The 14,877-nt window shown below is 36.3% G+C and overlaps 1 protein-coding gene across 1 annotated transcript in view; it reads right to left on the minus strand.

The window, feature by feature from the left end:
• Positions 1–14,877, minus strand: part of NELL1 (neural EGFL like 1) — a 949,982-nt gene that overhangs the window by 705,697 nt on the left and 229,408 nt on the right.

Below are 14,877 nucleotides of genomic sequence, written 5' to 3' on the forward strand. Positions count from 1 at the left end.
AGTCACTAATTAGAAGCTAATTACTGACCATATATTAGATTTGTGGGCTCTTTATAGAGAGGAGGCAAAACCCTAATCCAGGCTATCAGCACATATTTCCCGTATGTCAATGCACTCAAATTTGAAACTTCAAATTGAATAAATCAAAACCAATAAGAAGGTTGTGAAAAACATTTGTCAGTTCTTAGACCCTACTGTTCAGATTCTCAATGAGGAGGTCTAAGAGTACACAATAATTTGATTTTTAAAGTCTCCCAATGTGATTTTAATGTCTTTTCAGGATTGAGAACCAGTCATTGCCCTTCATTACAGATCCAGGGCCCACAAGTAAAGTTGAGCTTCACCAGGTAGTAACTAGCTACAGAACAAGAAACAGCATTGCATTGAATATGAGTTCAGTTTTAAACTGAGACACCTGGATGAATTTCTGTTCATTCTTGGAAACAAGGCAAAATTTTATACATATATATATACACACATACACACATATATACATATAGTCACATATATATGTGGATCATCACCCTGAAAAAGTATGCCATTGTAAACATTTTGAATATTTATGATGTACAAAAGGGTTGAAAACAAAATACAGCAAACACTTGAGAAATAAAATATCTTCAATATAGTTGAAGTCTTCTGGGTTTACAACCCTAATAAAATTCCCATTTCCTCCTCTCAGAATTAAACTATTCTAAATTTAGTGTTTATCATTCCTATGCATTTGTTTTTGTATATATATGGATGTATCAATAAGCAGTATATTGAATTATTTGGCATTTTGAAATATATAAATCATTTAATACTGTAATTTTCCCCTGCTACTAGCTTTTTCATTTAAAATTACTTTAGCAATTCATCAATTTTTGTTCAATTTCACTGATTTTTATGTTTCTTTGGCTGACTCTACTACAATGTATTTAAACATGCTCCTACTGATGGACCATTAGGTTTTTTCCAAGTTTTTGAAATTACCAAAAAAAAAAACAAAACAAAATAAAAAAAATCTCCTGTGATGATGCTTATACATATATACCTGGGTATATGATCAAGAGTTTCCTCAATGTTTATACCAAAGAGTTGGGCTCCTATGTCAAAATTATGCATATTACAAGGACTCCCAAATTTCCCTCCCTATTTGTTTTACCAATTCAAGTTTCGGGGGTAAGAATCCATTGCTCAACGACTTCCCCTACACATAGCATTGTCAGATGGTTTTTCACTTTTGCCAGGCTAATGGGTAAGAAATGGTTTCTCATAAAGGTTTTAATTTGCATTTCCAAGATAACTAGTGAACTTGAATTACTTTCAATATGTTCACTGGCTATTTATGCTTACTACTTTGGAAAACCATTCTTCTGTATCTTTTGCCTGACTTACTATTGAGTTAAAAAAAAAAGGCTTCTTATTGATTTACAGCATTTCTTTAATGAATACTTTTTTTTTTTTTTTTTTTTTTTTTGCTAATTGTCAAGATCTTCTTTAGAATTTTAGGCAGTAAGCCCATCAATATTTTCTTTAAGGACTTTTGCATTTTTTATCTTAAGAACTTCTCTATCCTGAATGAGATCGTGAAGATACGTTCGTATGTTGTCTTCAAAACCTTTCAACATTGTGCTTTCACAGTTAGATATTTAATTCAACTGTACTTCTAAGTGATTTTTATTTATTTTTATTTTATTTATGGTTCAGGTATATATTTGAAGCTTTTCCTTATACTGTACACAAAAATCAATTACATCACTCAATGTGTGTGTCTATTATATATACATATATAATGTTTTTAAATAACTGATTTTCCTAACCATGTATTGATGAATCCATCCTTTCCTCATTGGTCAGGAATGCCACATCAGTTACATATCAAGTTTCCAAGTTTCCACATATGATGAAAGGGTTATTTCTGGCCTCTCCATTCTGATCTCTTGGTTCATGTGCTCACCAATGTAGTGATATCACACTCTGTTGATTGCTGTAACTTTACAATAAGCCTTCACATCTGGATAGCTAAGTCCCTTCCTCTTTCTCCCTCAGAAAATGTCTTAATTATTCTTGGCCTTTGGTCTTCCCTAAAAACTTTAGCATCAGCTTGCAGAGTCCATCAGGAAAAAAACAAATCCTCTTGGGAACTGATTACAAGTTCATTGACCCTAGAGACCAATGTGGAAGGATCAGACATTTTTATTATTTTAAGCCTTCTTCTCCAAGAACATAGTGTACTTCTGCCCAGTTAGGTCTTCTTTAGTGGTTTTTAATAAAATTTTATAATTTTCTTTGTAGGTGTCATGTACATATTTTATTTGATTTGTTCTTAAGTATTTTATTCACCTTTTGATATTATAAATAAAATCTATTTAATTGTAATTTTTGTTATTGTTGCTGTTGCAGCTGCTACTGTGTTGCTTTTGTTCAGCAATGCAATTGATCTTATCTTTGGCTTTATGTTTAGCACTCTTTCTGAACTCTTGCTAACTCTAATAATTTGGTGATCATTTTTTTCTACATACACAACTACATAATGTGTTAATAACTACATTTTTCTTTATACTCCTTAAGATTTTTACTTATTTTGCTGGTAAGAACTTCCACTACAATAATGAATAGAAACACTGATAATAATCATTCTTGTGTGGTTCCTGATTTTAACAGGAATTTTCTTAATATTTAAACCATAAGTATGATATTGATGTATGTTTACTTTATGTACTTTTATCAATTTAATGAAGTTTCCTTCTATTTCTAGTTTGCTAAGAATTTTTAATGAGTCAGTATTGAATTTAATCTAGCGCTTTTTCTGCCTCTTGAGAAGGTCATTGGATTTTTTTCTCCTTTTGTCTGTTCAACATAGTGAATTTCATTAAGAAATTTTCTGAAGATAAAAACAAATTTTCACTATTGAAATAATCAACTTGTTCTCTCTCATACACCCAGTCACACAAGCATACATACACACTGCTAATAAACAGTTTGCTAATAATATTTTGTTTAAAATTTTTTTTTTTTTTTTTTTGAGACGGTGTCTCGCTCTGTCGCCCAGGCTGGAGTGCAGTGGCCGGATCTCAGCTCACTGCAAGCTCCGCCTCCCGGGTTCATGCCATTCTCCTGCCTCAGCCTCCCGAGTAGCTGGGACTACAGGCGCCCGCCACCTCGCCCGGCTAGTTTTTTGTATTTTTTAGTAGAGACGGGGTTTCACCGTGTTAGCCAGGATGGTCTCGATCTCCTGACCTCGTGATCCACCCATCTCGGCCTCCCAAAGTGCTGGGATTACAGGCTTGAGCCACCGCGCCCGGCCTGTTTAAAATTTTTAATCTAATCTGTTCAAAAGTAAATTGGCTTAAGCAATTCCCTTCTCATACGGTCCTTGTCTAGTCTGCAAATCAAGGTGACACTGTCCTCATAAAATTAGATGAGTTGTACTCTCATTTATTCTCCTCCTGGAAGAGTTTATATAAGATTAGAATTATTTCCCTGGATGTGTCCTAGAACGCCTCTGTAAAACTGTGTGAGCCTCATGGTTATTTGGTGGAGGGACATGGTAGACTGCAAGAATGGTGCCAGTGCTTTGCTCCTCACTGTGTCCATGTCTGTGCAATGTGAATTTGTAGCATATCCCATCAAAAGGTCAAATCTATTTCCAATACACTTGAATCCCAGCTGGCCTTGTAACTTGCTTTGGCCAATATAATGCATCTAAGTAATCTAGTGCAAGTTTCAAGCCTAGGCCTCAAAAGGCCATGCACATTTCTGCTCTGACTCTTGAAACTTTGTTACATGATCATGTAAACTAGTTTGGGCTAGACTTCTGGAAATTGAGAGGCCACATAAAGCACAGAAAAGCCATACCAGCTAAGGTCATTCTAGTACAGCCAGGCCCCAGAAACCCCAGGAGCTGATCAGAGATGCACAAATGAACCCACTGAGAATAAAATCCAGCAAAGTAAGCCCAGCTTAAATTTCTAACCCACAAAATTGTGAGGTAAATAAAGGCTGTTGTGTCAAGCCATTCAGCTTTGTTTTGATTTGTTGTCTATCAAAAGCTAACTGGTACAATAGACTTCGAATCATAAACTCAATTACTTTAATGAAGCTAAGACTACTGTAGTTGTTTATTTCAAGTCCATTTTGGTAATTCATGTAGCTTTAAAAAATTGTCCATTTTTCTCTAATTTTCCATTTTATTGACATAAAGTTATTAATAAATGGTTACTGTTTTAATTTTTGCAGCATTTATTGTTATATGCTTTTTTATTTCTACCGTATTTATGCCTTCTCTCATTTTCTTCTTGTTCAAATTTCCCAGTGTATTTTCAAATGACCAAATTTTGGCTTTCTTGATCTTGCCTATTGTACCCTACTCATTATTTTATGAATTTCTGTTCTACATTCTTACTATTTCATTCCTTTTACTTTCTTTGTATACATTCTATTGCTCTTTTTCTAACTTTCCTATTTGGATGTTTAACTCATTAAATATCTACCTTTTCTAATACAGCCATTTAAAGATAAATACTGCTAAGATTTGCTTTAGCTGCATCTCACAAATTGTGATATTTATTATCTTTCTAAGTTAGTTATTAACTTATACTATTATTTTCCCCCAGACTGATTACTTAAAATGATACTGTTTATATTTCCAAACATACAAAGGTGAGAGGTTAGTTATCTTTTCACTATTTATTTCTAACGTAACTGCATTGTCATCAGAGAATATGGTCTATGTATCATTTTTTGTAATTTTTTGTAATTTGTGGAGACTTCCTTTTTATGGCCTTTTATGTAGTTAATTTTCACAAAGATTCCATGTTCTAGGTGTGTTCATTGTTGGTTGTGTGTGTGTGTATATATATATACACACACATATGTATATATGCAGCCATTAGATAAACTTGTGAAGTATGTTTAAATCCATATGCTTACTAACTTTTCTGCTTGCTTTATCTATAAGTTACTGCAAGAAGTATGTTAAATATCACTCAGTATGATGGCAAATTTATCCATTTTCCCTCTAATTACCTACTATGCATATATGTATAGTTTAGTACACATTTTTATTAAAGAATAACATATATAAAGTTACACAAATCATAAAAGTACATATTGATGAATTAACTCGAAGTAAACACTTTGTGCAACTGCCACTTAGATATATAAATAAAATTAGGAGACTTCCCTAGTTTTATTTATAGATTTGTGAAAGCAAATATCATTTGTGAAAGCAAAAATATAGAATCACCCTAAGTGTTCATCAATGATAAAGAAAATGTGGTATATACAAATGGTCAACAAACATATGAAAAAATGCTCAACATCACTAATTATCATGGAAATGCAAATTAAAACCCCAGTGACATACCACCTTAGTTCTGCAAGAATGGTCATAATTTAAAAATAAAAAAATAATAGATGTTGGCATGGATGTGATGAAAAGGGAACACTTTTACACTGCTGTTGTGAATGTAAACTGTTACAACCACTATGGAAAACAGTATGGAGATTCCTTAAAGAACCAAAAGTGGAAATACCATTTGATCCAGCAATCCTGCTACTGGGTATCTACCCAGAAAAAAAGAAGTCATTATATGAAAAAGACACTCGTACACACGGTTATAGCAGCACAATTCACAACTGCAAAGACATGAAACCAGCCTAAACATCCACCAACTGATGAACAGATAAAGAAATTGTGGCATATATATGATGGAATACCACTCAGCCATAAAAGGAAATGAAATAATGGCATTCACAGCAACCTGAATGAAATTGGAGACCATTATTTTAAGTGAAGTAACTCAGGAATGGAAAACCAAATATCGTATGTTCTCACTCATAAGTGGGAGCTAAGCTATGAGGGCACAGAGGCATAAGAATGACAATGGATTCTGGGGACTTAGGGGAAAGGGTGAGACAGGGTGAGGGGTAAAAGACTACATGTTGGGTACTGTGTACACTGCTCGGGTGATGCATGCACCAAAAATCTCAGAAATCACCACTGAAGAACTTATCCATGAAACAAAAAACCACCTGTTCCCCAAAATCTATTGAAATTTTTTCAAAAATATAAAAAATAAACATCAAATCATAGAATTAAGAAAAAGAAAATATGGCCTATATACACAATGAAATACTATTTGGCCAAAAAAAGAAAATGAAGTCATGTCATTTGCAGCAACATGGATGAAACTGGAGGTCATTATCTTAAGTGAAATAATTCAGGCATGAAAAAGGCAAGTATCACAAGTTCTCACTTATACGTGGGAGCTAAAAAATTTGAATACACAGAGAGTGGAAAGATAGAGAGTGGAAAGACAGATAACAGAGACTGGGAAGGGTGAATGGGGTACATGGAGAAGGATGAAGAGAAGCTAGTTAAAGGGCACATACATACCGTAAGATAGAAGGAATAATTTCAATGTTTGATAGCAGAGTAGGGTGACTATACTGAAAAAATGTATTATACTCAGGCAATGGACACCCTAAATACCTTGACTTGATCACTATACATTATATACATATAACAACATTCACATGCACCCCATGAAATTTATGCAAATCTTAAACATTCTGTGCATGTCTTTTAATGTATACAAATGTATATCTCTATTAGACATTAGGTACCTAGAGTATTCTTTCTTGGTCATAGGAAATAAACGTACGTCCATTTTATTAACTATACTAACAAACAGGTTTCCTTAGTACTTAAATCACTTTCATTCCCACCAGCAGTGAATGAAGGCTCCAGTTGCTCCACATCCTTGCAAATACATGGTATGGTCTGTGTTTTTAATTTGACCCATTCTGATGGACATTCAGTAGCATCTCAGTTTGGCTTTAGTTTCCCTGATGACTAATCATATTGATACCATCCCCTATGTTTACTAGCCTTTTGGACATTCCCTTTTGTGAAGTGCCTGGTAGTATTTTTCTCAAATTTTTTATTGGATAGACTTTTTGTTATTGATGTAAAGGGGTCCTTTATACAGTTTGCATAAAAGGTCTTTGCGGGACACAACTACTTTGAATAGCTCCTCCTATTCCCTGACATGCCTTTTTACTCTCTTAGTCATCTATTTTCATGAGAAAAGTTCTAAATTTTAATATATTCCAATGGATCAGTCTTTTCCTTTATAGCTATTATTTCTTATGTCTTATTTAAAAAGCATTTTTTCCTACATCAAGGTCATAAAGTATTCTCCTATGTTATCTTTTATAAGCTTTGTCAGTTTAACTTTTAGATTTTGATCTATAGCCCACTTGGAATTGATTTTGCATTATCAGTTGTGTGAAACAGGGTCAAGATTAGTGCTTTCCCCATGGGGACATTCAGTTGACCCAGCACACTGTAGCGAGTAGGCCATCCATCCCTGCTATCCTACCAGGCTACAACATACAGTTTGAGATTATGTTCTTCAGTATATACATCTTTAAAACAGCTTATTGTTATGTGGTGACCTTTTTGCCCTTGCAGTTTGATATCAGCAGTTTCTCCAGCCTTCTCATGTTTAGTTTGGCCTATTTTTCTTTTTTTTTTTTAACTACCTCTCTATCAACATTTATGAGTCCTTATTTTTTTGCTGTTTCACTGTAAGAAATATACAACAGGCTTTGGGTTTTATGAATTCAATATAATACTCTTATTTTTCATTCTAAGTGTAAATCACTTAAATGATAATAACAATTGTGAAATGGAATTATATCTGGTATCTTACATTAAATATTTCTCTTCTTATCTTATTTTGGGTTGATGAGGCTTTAAAAAATCCCCTTTCCTCTTATACTTAAATCTCAGAGTTTGGGAGTTAAACACGATTTCTATTATTTTGATGTTTTAATTCCAACATGCAGACTTAAAGTCTAAAGTTAATCAGTTTCTCTATTCTCTGACCAATACAAGGCCTTAGAGCACTTTAAATCAGATCACCCCTACTATCATTTTATTGCTGTCAATATTCTTTTTAATTTTAATTATTTTTTTATTTCCTCTAAAAAAAAAAAAAAAACCACGGGACACATGTGCAGAGTGTACAGGTTTGTTACATAGGTATACATACGCCATGGTGGTTTGCTGCACCTATTGATCCATCTTCTAAGTTCCCTCCCCTCCCCCCTCACCCCCCAACAGTCTCCCAGGGTGTGTTGTTCCCCTCTCTGTATCCACATGTTCGTAAACTCCCACTTATGAGTAAGAACCTGTAGTGTTGGTTTTCTGTCCCTGTGTTAGTTTGCTGAGGATGATGGCTTCCAGCTTCACCCATGTCCCTGCAAAGGACATGACCTCATTCCTTTTTATGGTTGCCTAGTATGTCATGGTGTATATGTACCACATTTTCTTTATCTAGTCTAACATTGATGGGCATTTGGGTTGGTTTCATGTCTTTGCTATTGTGAATAGTGCTGCAATAAACATACATGTGCATGTGTCTTTTTTTTTGGAATGGAGTCTCGCTCTTTCACCCAGGTTGGAATACAGAGGCATGATCTCAGCTCACTACAACCTCCATCTCCTGGGTTCAAGTGATTCTCCTGCCTCAACCTCCTAAGTAGCTGAGATTACAGGGATAAGCCACCACGCCTGGCTAAGTTTTGTATTTTTAGTAGAGATGGGGTTTCACCACATTGGTCAGGTTGGTCTGGAACTCCTGACCTCGTGATCCGCCCACCTCGGCCTCCCAAACTGCTGGGATTACAGGTGTGGGCCACCATGCCTGGCCTGAGCCACTGTGCCCAGCCGCATGTGTCTTCATAGAATTATTCATATTCCTTCGTGCATACACTCAGTAATGGGATTGCTGGGTCAAATAGTATTTCTGGTCATAGACCCTTGAGGAATCACCATACTGTCTTCCACAATAGTTGAACCAATTTGCATTCCCACCGACAGTGTAAAAGCACTCCTATTTCTCCACAGGCTCACATAGGATCTATTGTTTCTTGGCTTTTTAATAATCACCATTCTGACTGGTGTGAGATGGTATCTCGTTGTGGTTTTGGTTTGCATTTCTCTGATGATCAGTTCTAGCAGTTGTCTCTTTGTTCTCATTGGTTTCAAAGAACTTCTTGATTTCTGCCTTAATTTCATTGTTTACTCAGGAGTCATTCAGGAGCACATTGCTAAGTTTTCATGAAATTGTGCGGTTCTGAGTGAGTTTCTTAATCCTGAGTTCTAATTTGATTGCACCGTGGTCTGAGAGACAGTTTGTTATGATTTCAGTTCTTTTGTATTTGCTGAGGAGTGTTTTATGTCCAATTATGTGGTCGATTTTAGAATAAGTGTCATGTGGCACTGAGAAGAATGTATATTCTGTTGATTTGGGGTGAAGAGTTCTGTAGACATCTACTAGGTCCACTTGATGCAAAGCAGAGTTCAAGTCCTGAATAGCCTTGTTAATTTTCTGTCTCATTGGTCTGTCTAATATTGACAGCGGGGTGTTAAAGTCTCCCACTATTATTGTGTGGGAGTCTAAGCCTCTTTGTAGGTCTCTAAGAATTTGCTTTATGAATCTGGGTGCTCCTGTATTGGGTGCATATATATTTAGGATAGTTAGCTCTTCTTGTTGAATTGATCGCTTTACCATTATGCAATGCCCTTCTTTTTTTATCTTTGTTGGTTTAAAGTTTGTTTTGTCAGAGACTAGGATTCTAACCCCTGCTCTTTTTTTTTTTTTTTGCCTTCCATTTGCTTGGTAAATTTTCCTCCATCCCTTTATTTTGAGCCTGTGTGTGTCTTTGCACATAAGATGGGTCTCCTGAATACAGCACACCGATGGGTCTTGAGTCCTTATCCAAATTTGCCATTCTGTGTCTTTTAATTGGGGCACTTAGCCCACTTACATTTAAGGTTAGTATTGTTATGTGTAAATTTGATCCTGTCATCATGATGTTATTTGGTTATTTTACACACTGGTTGATGCAGTTTATTTGTAGTGTCATTGGTCTTTATATTTTGGTATGTTTTTGCAGTGGCTGGTACCGGTTTTTCATTTCCATATTTAGTGTTTCTTTCAGCAGCTCTTGCAGGGCAGTCCTGGTGGTAACGAAATTCCTCAGCATTTGCTTGTCTGGAAAGGATTTTATTTCTCCTTCGCTTATGAAGCTTACTTTGGCTGGATATGAAATTCTGGGTTGAAAGTTCTTTTCTTTAAGATTGTTGAATATTGGCCCCCACTCTTCCGGCTTATAGAGTTTCTGCTGAGAGGTCCACTGTTAGTCTGATGGGCTTCCCTTTGTACGTGACTTGGTCTTTCTCTCTGGCTGCCCTTAACACTTTTTTCCTTCATTTCCACCCTCATGAAGCTGATGATTATGTGTCTTGGGGTTGATATTCTCATAGAGTATCTGAATGTTGTTCTTTGTATTTCCTGAATTTGCATGTTGGCCTGTCTTGCTAGGTTGGGGACGTTCTCCTGGATAATATCCTGAAGTGTGTTTTCCAGCTCGTTTCCATTCTCCCTGCCTCCATATTTTGTGGAGGCTTTGTTCATTCCTTTTCGTTTTTCTTTATTCTTGTCTGTATGTCTTATTTCAGTAAGGTGGTCTTCAAACTCTGATGTCCTTTCTTCTGCTTGGTCAATTCAGCTATTGATACTTGTGTATGCTTCACAAAGTTCTTGTGCCGTGTTTTTCAGTTCCATCAGGTTGTTTATGTTCCTCTCTAAGCTGGTTATTCTAGTTAGCAATTCCTTTAACCTTTTATCAAGGTTCTTAGCTTCCTTGCACTGGGTTAGAACATGCTCCTTAACTAAGAGGAGTTTGTTATTACCCACCTACTGAAGGCTATTTCTGTCAATTTGTCCATCTGATCCTCCATCCAGATCTGTGCCCTTGATGGAGAGATGTTGAAATCATTTGGAGAAGAGGTACTCTGGCCTTTTGGGTTTTCAGCATTTTTTCATTGATTCTTTCTCATCTTCGTGAGTTTGTCTAGTTTTCAGTCTTTGAGACTGCTGACCCTTGGATGGGGTTTTTGTGGGGGCCTTTTGTTGTTGATTATGATGCTGTTCTTGTCACTTTCTGTGTGTTTTTCTTTCAACAGTCAGGTCCCTCTTCTGAAGGACTGCTGCAGTTTGCTGGGGATTCACTTCAGGCCCTACTCCTCTGATTCACTGCATGCCTGGAGATGTCACTTAAGGAGGCTGGAGAACAGCAAAGATGGATGCCTGCTCCTTCTGGGACCTCTGGCCTCAAGGGACACCAAACTGATGCCAGTAGGATTGCTCTTGTATAGGGTGTCTGACAATCCCTGTTGGAGGGTCTCACTCAGTTAGGTGGTACAGGGAGCAGGACCTGTTTAATGAGGCACTTTGTCTATTGGTGGAGCGGGTGTGCTTTGCTGGGGGGAAACCCAGTCGTCTAGGCTGCCCGGATTCTTCAGAACTACCAAGAGAAGAGGCTAAGTCTGCTGGTCCACAGAGACTGTGGCCACCTCTCCCCCTAGGGGCTTGGTCCCAGGGAGATCTGAATTCTGTCCCTGAGTCTCTGGCTGGAGTTACTGGAAATCTGCCTCCCTTGGGTGGGGGGGAGGGGGCTCCCCTTTCCCATGTGGCTCTCAGGTGGGCTGCCGCACCACACTGTTCTTCCCTCTCTCCATGAGTCACGCCAGCCTTCTAGTCAATTTTGATGAGAGAACCTGGATATCCTGGTTGCTGGTGAAAGATTCCACTGTCAATATTTTTAATTTTATTTTTCTAAAATTAAGCATTACTATCATATTTTAATCAAACAATGATAATGGCAATCATTCAGAATAATAGTCACTAAGATTTGTGCATGCTGTCAATATGCATTTACTCTCCAATTCTTCTTGTACTATATGTCTTCTTTCCAGGAAGTTTTTAAAATGAAGATCTATTGGTCATAAACTGAATTTTATTTCTCTACTAATGTCTTTATGTCACACTCATTCTCAAATGACAATTAAGCTTGGTATATGCTACTACATTTAGAGTTATTTTCTCTCAAAACTTGGAAAACACTTTTTCTACTGTCTTTTGACTTCTGCTTTTACTGTTAAAAGCCAGCTGTTCAATTTGTTATCCTTCTGTGAAAAATTTGTGTTTTGTCACTGGCTACTTTTAAGATCTTCTCTGTGTCTTTGGAGTTCTGCTACTCCGCCAATATATCTAAGTGTGGCTGTCTATTTATCTTGATTTGTATAATAGGTTACTCATGTGGCCAAAAAAATTCTTCCCTCCTTGCATCCATATCCTTGCAATGTGATATCATGGACCAGCCCTTCAAGAAATGAAGTCTATTTATTTACCCTTTGACTCTGGATTTGGCCATATGACTTGCTTTGGGCAATAAAACATTAGTAAATGTGATCAAGCAAACAAAGCCTTGAAAAGCATAGTACTTTAGGGATTGCACTCTTCCTATACTTGGAAACCCAGGGCTGACATGTAAATAAGCTGAGCTAGGCCACTGGAGATGAGAGACCATGTAGAGGACAACTGAGGAACAAGAATCAACAGCCAGCCAACCCCCAGAGAGGTGAAGAGGCTCTCAGATCATCCTGCCACCTGCTGGCATGCCAATTAACCACAGACTTGGGAGAGAGCCCAGCATCAGCTTAGCCAGGTCAAAGCAGAAAAAAATTGGCTTTTGAGCTAAATAAAATGGCTGTTCTGATGCCTCTATGTTTTCTATGTGGCTTCTTAGATAGCAATCAACAACATATACTTTTATTTCATTGTTCTTTCAGTAATGAGAATTAATGTCTCTTATCAAGTTTAGAAAATTCTTATCCATTATACTTCTAATAGTGCCCATAACCTTTATCTGTTTATTATTTGGAATTTTCAAATATATATGCATATATAGATATAATATATTCCTTATAATCTTCCTTAATTTTTAAATATATGTATATAATAATATATATATCTGAGAAGCTATCTATCTAAGCTATCTAAGAAGCCACTTAGAAAACACAGAGGCATCAGAATAGCCATTTTATACAGATACACATACATATACACACATATTAAACAGATATGTAAACTTTTTTTATATACATGTATCTTTGCTATATTTTAACCTCTTTCCTATTTTCTTCTCTTTATCTCTGAAGTACTACTATTAGTTTAATTACTTTAACAATATTTTCCATTTCACAAATGCTCTCCATACCTGTGTCTAATCTGTTTAGCAGGTTCAGTGAGGTTTTTGGTTGTTTTATTTTTTTTTTAACTTCCAACAACTGTATCTTTCATTTTTGGAAGTGCTTTTTAGTTCAACTATCTCTGGGCCTACTTATTGTCTCTAGTCATAATACATTCTTTATTATTTTGATTCTTCAAATATTTTAAACAGAAGTTTTTTTAAAAATTTTTAAAAGAAAAACATTCCTTATCTGCTAATTTCATTTTCTGTAGCCCTCTGAGGACTAACTGAGCACTTTTTTGTTTTTTTCCACTGTCACTCATGATAGCTTTAGAGCTCCTATTTTATGGACTTAATCTGTGGGCATCCTTTGAGGTGTACATCAAAAGTGACTTTCTCCAAAGATAATTTGTATTTTCTTCATCAGGACTCCCAAGGTACGAGATCCAGCGCCAGGGCCACTTTAATATACTTTATTGAGTTTCATGGGTAAAGTAAATCTGCGTTTCAAGTCTGCAACCCTTCAAGTGCTGTGGTTTACTAGTTCTCTGGGAAGTATTATTTTTTCTTACCTGGAGATGAGATGTAGACAGGATAGTTTCTGGATTGCCTCCCTCTGCTAGACAGTGGACTGACTTTACTTTTAAATTTTCCATTCCAACACTCATTCATGCATGGGATCTAAGTAATTCCTCCCATCCTACAAAGACGGTTGAAATTTAAGGCTCTAACTGAAGTTTTCATAGATTGCTGGTGGGAATGCAAAAAATGGCACAGCTACTTTGAAAAATGGTTTCGCAGTTGCCTGTGAATTTAAACATACCTTTATATACAACCCAATAATCCCATACCCACACACTTACCTAAGTGAAATCAAAACCTCTGTTCACACAAAAGCCTGTATGCAAATGTTTATAGAGGCTCTATTCATAGTTGTTCCAAACTGGAAATAACCCAGATGTCCATCAACTGAAGAATGGACAAACAATGATACATTCATACAACAGAACTGGAATACTACTCGGCAACGGAAAACAATGAACCACTGATACACACAACAACTTGGTGAATCTCAACATACAAACTTATGTAAATACACACACACACATAAATGATTCCACTTATATAATATTCTGGTAAAGGCTAAACTACAGGGTCAGAAAACAGACCAGTGGTTGCTAAAGGCTTCAGGCAAGGAGAAGGGTTGAATACAAAGGGGGATGGAAATTTTTGCAGGTAAATAAATGGTTCTTTATCTCAATTATAATGACGATTATAATACAGTGTAGATTTTCCAAAACTTGTGACACTGTACATTAAATGGAATGAATTTTCTCGTATATAAATTATACCTTAATTTCTTTTTGTATTTTTTAATTATACTTTAAGTTCTAGGGTACATGTGCATGACATGCAGGTTTGTTACCTAGGTATACATGTGCCATGCTGGTTTGCTGCACCCATCAACTCGTCATTTACATTAGGTATTTCTCCTAATGCTATCCCTCCTCTAGCCCCCAACCCCTGACAGGCCCTGGTATATGATGTTCCCCGCCCTGTGTCCACATGTTCTCATTGTTCAACTCCCACCTATGAGTGAGAACATGTGGAATTACACCTTAATTTTTTAAAAATTAAAAGGAAGGAATCTAAGGCTCTAAGTTCCTGGTACTGATACCCCTCTGGCTTTCTCTCCCCTCCACATATTTGGTCCCCAAGGAATTCCTTTCATATAAGTACAATGCTGAATTTTAAAAGGTTTTTGGGATATTTCATCAA

Source organism: Rhinopithecus roxellana, chromosome 15 (genome assembly GCF_007565055.1).
Source record: "Rhinopithecus roxellana isolate Shanxi Qingling chromosome 15, ASM756505v1, whole genome shotgun sequence".
NCBI lineage: Eukaryota > Metazoa > Chordata > Mammalia > Primates > Cercopithecidae > Rhinopithecus > Rhinopithecus roxellana.